Genomic DNA, 6,840 nt, shown 5'->3' with positions numbered 1-6,840 from the left:
ATCAAGATAATACAATACAATAGTAGAGTTGGAAGGGACCTTGGAGGTCTTCTAGTCCAACCCCCTGCCTAGGCAGGAAACCCTATACCGTTTCAGACAAATAGCGATCCAACATCTTCTTAAAGACTTCCAGTGTTGGGGCATTCACAACTTCTGGAGGCAACTTCTGTTCCACTGATTAATTGTTCTAACTGTCAGGAAATTTCTCCTCAGTTCTAAGTTGCTTCTCTCCTTGATCAGTTTCCACCCATTGCTTCTTGTTCTACCCTCAGGTGCCTTGGAGAATAGATTGACTCCCTCTTCTTTGTGGCAACCCCTGAGATATTGGAACACTGCTATCATGTCTCCCCTGGTCCTTCTTTCTCTTAGATGGTGCAGTCGCTGATAGAACCGGTTCTGGGACATGGCAGGCCGAGTTACTACCTGCTCGGCAGAACCAGTCCGAACCAGTAGGAACCCACCTCTGGTAAAAACATATTTAAAGTCCATGACAAGCAGAAAATATGTGAAAGAGATTTAGGCAGACATTCCCCCAAATTCACAAGAGTAGAAGAAAAGGGAAAGAAAAACTGCACAAAGCAGAAGAACCATTGGGCTTAAACATAAACCTGAAAAGAACCAGTTGATGTTTAATAAATTCCCTGAAGAAAGAATTTATTCTATACCTGGAGAAGAACTAGACACAGTAGACCTTGGCCAACGGATCTCAATGGAAGGTGACAGATTAAATTGAAATTGAATGGCAGGTTAAATGTGGTTGGAGGCATTCGGCAAGCTAAGCGCAATTTTCAAGAATAACCTCCCTCTGTGCCTGAAGGGAAAAGTTTTCGATCAGTGCGCGCTACCTGCTCTAACGTAAACCAGCAAAACACTAACCTCACAATCGTTACAAAAGCCACGAGGGTCGCAAAGAGCCATGGAAAGATACCTACTCGGCGATGCAAGACAAGATAGAAAGACCTGCAGATGGAAATGGAAACGGACTAGTCACGTAGCGAGAAGAACAGAGGGCAGAGGGACCACGGCAGTCATAGAATGGATCCCACTCAGTGGGGGGGGGGTTGCTGCTGGTTTGGACTGGTACAGCCATACTGGTAGTGGCTTGCAGCAGCTGGGAGCATACTGGTACAATGGCTCGTTTGGCTCACCCACCCACCTGCACTCTATAGCTGTATTTATGCCAAAAGACACACTGCGCAGATGGATGTCGCAGGGGCGGTGGATTGCGCATGCTTGCGCAGCGCACATCAGGCGCTTGCACGAACAGACGTACCGGTAGTGACGGTAAGAGGAACCCACCACTGATCCCACTTGATCAAAAGCATCCATGAAAGAGACCCAAAAGAAGACGGATCGATGACATCATCAAGTATCGCAGGCCCAATCAGCAAAAGAAAGCTGAAAGGACCATATGGGTTGGAAACATGCAGAAGAGCCCTTCATCCTGCAGTGGACAGACAATGGTTAAAACGATGGTGATGGTGGTGGTGATGAGGAAGAGGAGGAGGAGGAGGTACAGCACAACTGCCTTGCAAAACCCTGTTCTTAAAGCCACTAACCATAAAAGGTGTAGCCTGCTTGTGGAGTTGATTCCTAGTTTGATTTATCTCGCTAATTAGCCTGACTAATTCCTGCAGTCTTCCAACTTGCTAATAATTGGCATGCTGGTCGAATTTCATTTTCTACTACTAGACATTCTTTTAAATAGGGAATATTTTCTACGCGCTGCTTCTTTGATCTTCTTTGAATAATTTATTATGTGCTCCTTGGCATTCTTTAACATGACAGATTGAAGTTCAAAGATCTGTATTAAGACTTTTTATGTCTCTTTCTATCTTCGGGTTCATTACAGATGCCATTGTAATATTACGTCTCGTCTCGTCTAATGGCTCCCTGAAATTCTTTGTTAAATTCCTGAGTTCTTGGCCCTTCTGGGTTTTAAACGTACACTTCTTTCCCTGGTGGTTATCATTTTTCTGACATCTTGTTTTCTTTCTTTTGTTTCTTAATCTCTGTTCATATGTATCCTTCATAATCTCGTTACTTTCATTCCACAATGCCTTGGGCTTCCTACCAATGAGGTTCTGGAGTTCAAGGGATTCTTAGTGGTTCTCCTTGAAAATGAGATCACATTGTTGATCTTGTAGATTTCTTAGATGACATTGTAGAAATTGATTGGCTTGGAACCTTGGTGAACTCTTCCAATGTCTGCCCTAATGAGCTGTTCTACCTGCTTGACCAATGAGATAAATCAGTTGGATTTCTGGGTATTTCATCTGGTGATGTCCATATGTATAAGCAGTTTTCTGAAAACTTTTAGCCACGACAATATTAAATCAACAGAAACCAATCAGTTATTTTTATTTCTGTTTCCCAAACTATACATCTGAACATTTTCCTCCTTACTGTTTGTAACGTTAGTTTTCCAATCAAATGACAAACATCTCATATCTTTTTCCTCATTTAATGCTCCCTACATAAAAGGGGAGGGAGGGAGGGAGGGAGGGAGGGAGGGAGGGAGGGAGGGAGAGAGAGAGAGAGAGAGAGAGAGAGAGAGAGAGAGAGAGAGAGAGAGAGAGAACATGGCTTCTGTTCTACACTTATACTATAGAAGGGCGAACTCCATCCTTAATTCGATATTTAGGTAAAACAATAGTTTCTGAAAAGCTTCCTTTAAAAAAAAAAGTCAAAATACCCTCGACTTTATTAAAACACATTCCATGAAGCCATAACCAATCTGTCCCCCTTCAGGACATTCTTTAGATGGAAAACGGAGCTTCCGGGGCAATTTACATCTGGGTCTTCTTAATACTACTACAAATAGGAGATCAAGAAATATGTCTCCATCTCCAGTTTGCAGGGTCCTGAGAAGCATCTGGTTAGCCACTGAACAACAAAATGCTAGACTGAAATGCCTCTTGTCCTGAAAGTAGTCCTTCTCCTTGTTCTATCCATGACCCTAGGACAAAAAGAGCTGAGATATTACACAATAACAGAGTTGGAAGTGACCTTGGAGGTCTTCTAGACCAACAGCCCTCTGTCCAAGTAGGAGACCCTACACCCGCGATGGCGAACCTATGGCACGCATGCCAGAGGTGGCATGCAGAGCCCTCTCTGTGGGCATGTGTGCCATTGCCAGCAGCTCTTCGGGTTGTTCTCCTGGCCTTCGCGGGCACTGGAGCGCCAAAAAATGGCGGAAAAACAGATCGTTTTGGGGGGGCATTTTTGGGGCGTTTTTCAGGCTCGAAGAACAGCCTGAAAATGGTCCAGAAAATGGCCTGAAAATGGCTCAAAAAACAGCCAGGCATGTGTGTACCGACCAACTGTTCTTCGGGTTTCCAGTGCTCTGGTGTGCGTGAAGAGTAGCTGGCCAGCTCGCACACCAGTGGTGGGTTTCAAAATTTTTTAGAACCTCTTCTGTAGGTGTGGCCTGCTTTGTGGGAGTGGCTTGCTGGCCATGTGACCGGCTGAGAGTGGCTTGCCAGCCATGTGACCGAGTGGGAGTGTCTTGACGCTTAACAACCAAAACGTTGGCTCAGAAACTCTGGCATTTGAAGCGTGCAAGTCTTAAAGCTGTCAATTTACAAGACCCTTGCACCCCGAACCCTTTAGAAAAAAAAAACCAGGGGTGTTCAAACTTGACACCTTTAAGACTTGTGGACTTCAACTCCCAGAATTCCTCCTCCAGTCATGTTGGCTCAGGAACTCTGGCATTGAAGTGTGCAAGTCTTAAAGCTGTCAAGTTACAAGACCCGTGCACCCCTAACCCTTTAGAAAAAAAACCCCAGGGTGTTCAAACTTGACAGCTTGAAGACTTGTGGACTTCAACTCCCAGAATTCCTCCTCCAGTCATGTTGGCTCAGGAACTCTGGCATTGAAGTGTGCAAGTCTTAAAGCTGTCGAGTTACAAGACCCTTGCACCCCTAACCCTTTAGGGAAAAAAACCCAGGGGTGTTCAAACTTCACAGCTTTAAGACTTGTGGACTTCAACTCCCAGAATTCCTCCTCTCGCTCTTCATCTTGATGATGTGCAGACAGGAGGGGGGAGGGAGCTGGAACCGGTTCTAAACGGCACGGTAGATTTGTGGAACCTCTTCTATAGAAGAGGTTAGAACTGGCAGGAACCCACCCCTGTCGCACACTCATGTGGATGCATGCACGCATGTTTCAGTTTGGGCACTCGGTGCTGAAAAGTTTCGCCATCACTGCCCTACACCATTCTTGACAAATGTAGGTCCAGTCCCTTCTTAAAAGCCTCCAGCGATGGAACATCCATGACTTCTGAAGGCAATCCATTCCACCGGTTAATTGTCCTTACTATCAGGAAATTTCTCCTTAGTTCTAGTGTTAGTTTAATTAACTAATTGGTGTAAGTCTTAGTTCTAGTGTCCTAATTCTAATGCTGAGGTTCTGTGCTGTTTTCTCATTTTGCCTGATTTGATGTCAGTAGGTTTGAAAGAAACTCCGCTCGAACCCACAGAATTAGCTTCTGTTAGTGTTGTAGTTACCTCCCGGACTCAAAGTGCCATAAAGCATTTTACAATATTGGGACAAACAGCACTGAAGACTATCAGTATTATTCCACTGGAATTGAATCCTAAAGCTTTGCACAATACAAGGATTACACTTAGTCAGAAATCCTGAATTGCAACTTTCAGGGGTGGGTCACTGAAAAATCTGGAAGTCTGCAGAGAAGGGGCGTGCACTACTCAAAAAGTAGCCGGTGTAGTTGCTCACTGCTCGCCTGTAGATGTACTGTAACATTCTGGAGTGAAGCACAAGAGGTAAGAATTTTTTTTTTCCTTTTGACACTTTTATGATCTGAATTGCAGAGACTGAAGGTACAGCTTTTAAAAGAATGCTGGCGATTCGTATTCGGTGCTGGAATTCATGTGCACACCTGTTCATAACTTCATACCGAAAAGAACGGTTTTGAGTGACAGTGGCATTGATTGATTTGAAACCAGCTTGGCTCGGAGCAGGAGTGAGAACTACGGAGCACTCCTGTTCCTTTTGCTCCTTTCCCCTTTGCTCTGGTTATTGTTTGGAAATATTTTAATGCACCTTCTCCTTTGAAAATCCACCTCTTTGTATGCAGGGAATAACGTGATCCATGTGTGGTTTTATATGGATAAAAAAAAAACAATGAAGAAGAACTTGGTGGTTGAATGTCTCCTTCCTTCCTTCTTCTTATCTTTGGCTCCTCTACCAAATTGATGTGCTTTGGTGATTTTATTTCAAATTGCAAGTAAAGTTCAAGGGGAAGGAGACTTTCTTGAATTGATATTGATGTAGTGTGACCGGTATGGAAGAAATGGCCACTGCCTGTTTCAGGATTTATTTATTTATTTTAAATCCTAGTGTAGAATAGAGGATGGTGTTCCATCAAAATACTAAACTGTGGCACTCATTGGTTATGTTTTTTTTTACCAAGAGGGGAAGGTAGGCGAGTGTTGTGGCCCACCAATGGGGCTGGTGGCAGACTCAGAGAGTGAGGAGGTTGGGGAGGAACATGGGCCAGTCCTGGAGTCTGGGGAAGGCTCAGATGAGGGCTCTGCGTCAGAGGCAGAGAGAGGGCCAGGGCTGTCCGACAGTTATCAGCTGCCTTTGGAATCGGACATCAGTGGGTCAGAAGAACAGCTGGAGCCTGTTCCCAGTGTGCACATGTGCAGAGCTGCCAGGAGAAGGGAACAGCTAAGGAACAAGGGCCAACTCGGGAGTAAAGCCACAGGTAGACGGCAAATGGTCCCTCCCATAGGGAATAAAGAGGAGCGAAAGCGGAGTGGAGTTTGCAGGAGGCAATTAGTTCAATTCATTAGGGTGAAGATCTGTTCATGACTTCTTGCCAAGTATTGCCTGCTACAGTGTGGCGTTTGGAAGATATTGGCCTGGCAGCTCTCCAAGCCTGATAAAGGTCTGTAGTTGTGAAATCTTTTGAAAGACTGTGGCCGGGACTTTGCTGGAAAGGAATTCACTTTAACATAAATAAAAGGGGTTTTATCAGGATGAGGAGTTGGCTTTGTGGTTTTGGGAAGCCTAGGTCAGAACAGCTAGCTTCTGTCATGTGGTAGACAATGGTTACATCTGTTATAGTGAATATATTGAATTATATTGAATATATATTGAATATATGTTCACTATATCGAATTCTACTATGTAGTGCAATACTAACGCAATATCGGGTTTTCAATTCAGTTGCATAGAATGTGAAGGATGTGTGTTTGTGTTTTATTTTTAGAGTTATAATGTACATTCTAGATGGCATTTAATTTCGTTGCACGAAGTGCAATGACAATAAACTAAAGCATTTGCAGAAGATGTCCCAAAGGTGCTTTTGCAAAAGGCAACTGGACTTTCTTTGTGGGTTTTGTTGTTGTTTCTCATCCAAGAAGCATCTTCAGTTCATAAAACGTCTTCAAAAGAAAAAGAAAAAAGGCCCAGTTGCTTGTTGTAAAAAAAAAAAAAAAAACCAACAACCTTGGAGACAACCGGGACCTGGATGACTGGGAATCTCCATAGACTTTGCTGATGGACAAATGAAGCACAAAAAGGATATCTGTGATCTCGACATACGTTTATAATATTTTGGTTTTTATATTTCATATTTTGTGTTTGCATCTCTTGTGGTTTTTTTTTCTAAAAATCAAAATGTGATGGGAATGTGCCACATGATAAATAATAAGAATCGTGGCCCCATGTAGACACAATTCATGATGTGCAGTGCAAGGCTAGACAGGAAGAGCTGAGTTAGAAATATTTCTTCAGTCATCTTACTCTCCACCTGCATACTGATGAGTATAGCTTACCTAGCAAATATTATCACCTCTGTGTGGTTATAGA

The 6,840-nt window shown here is 43.6% G+C and overlaps 1 protein-coding gene across 3 annotated transcripts in view; it reads left to right on the top strand.

Annotated features, from left to right (window-relative positions):
- The first annotated feature begins 4,720 nt into the window (after positions 1-4,720).
- The window catches only part of CERS3 (ceramide synthase 3), a 44,943-nt gene continuing 42,823 nt past the window's right edge, over positions 4,721-6,840 (top strand). For 2 of the 3 annotated variants that reach the window (XM_081964839.1, XM_081964837.1), the window contains exon 1: positions 4,721-4,784. The gene's annotated coding sequence lies outside the window, so the exon portion shown is untranslated. The remainder of the gene's footprint in view (positions 4,785-6,840) is intronic. The other variant, XM_081964838.1, reaches the window with a different exon arrangement.

The sequence above is a fragment of the Natrix helvetica genome (genome assembly GCF_964273705.1).
Source record: "Natrix helvetica genome assembly, chromosome: 12".
In the NCBI taxonomy this organism is placed as follows: Eukaryota; Metazoa; Chordata; class Lepidosauria; order Squamata; family Natricidae; genus Natrix; species Natrix helvetica.
This window is presented reverse-complemented; position numbering and strand designations above follow the sequence as displayed.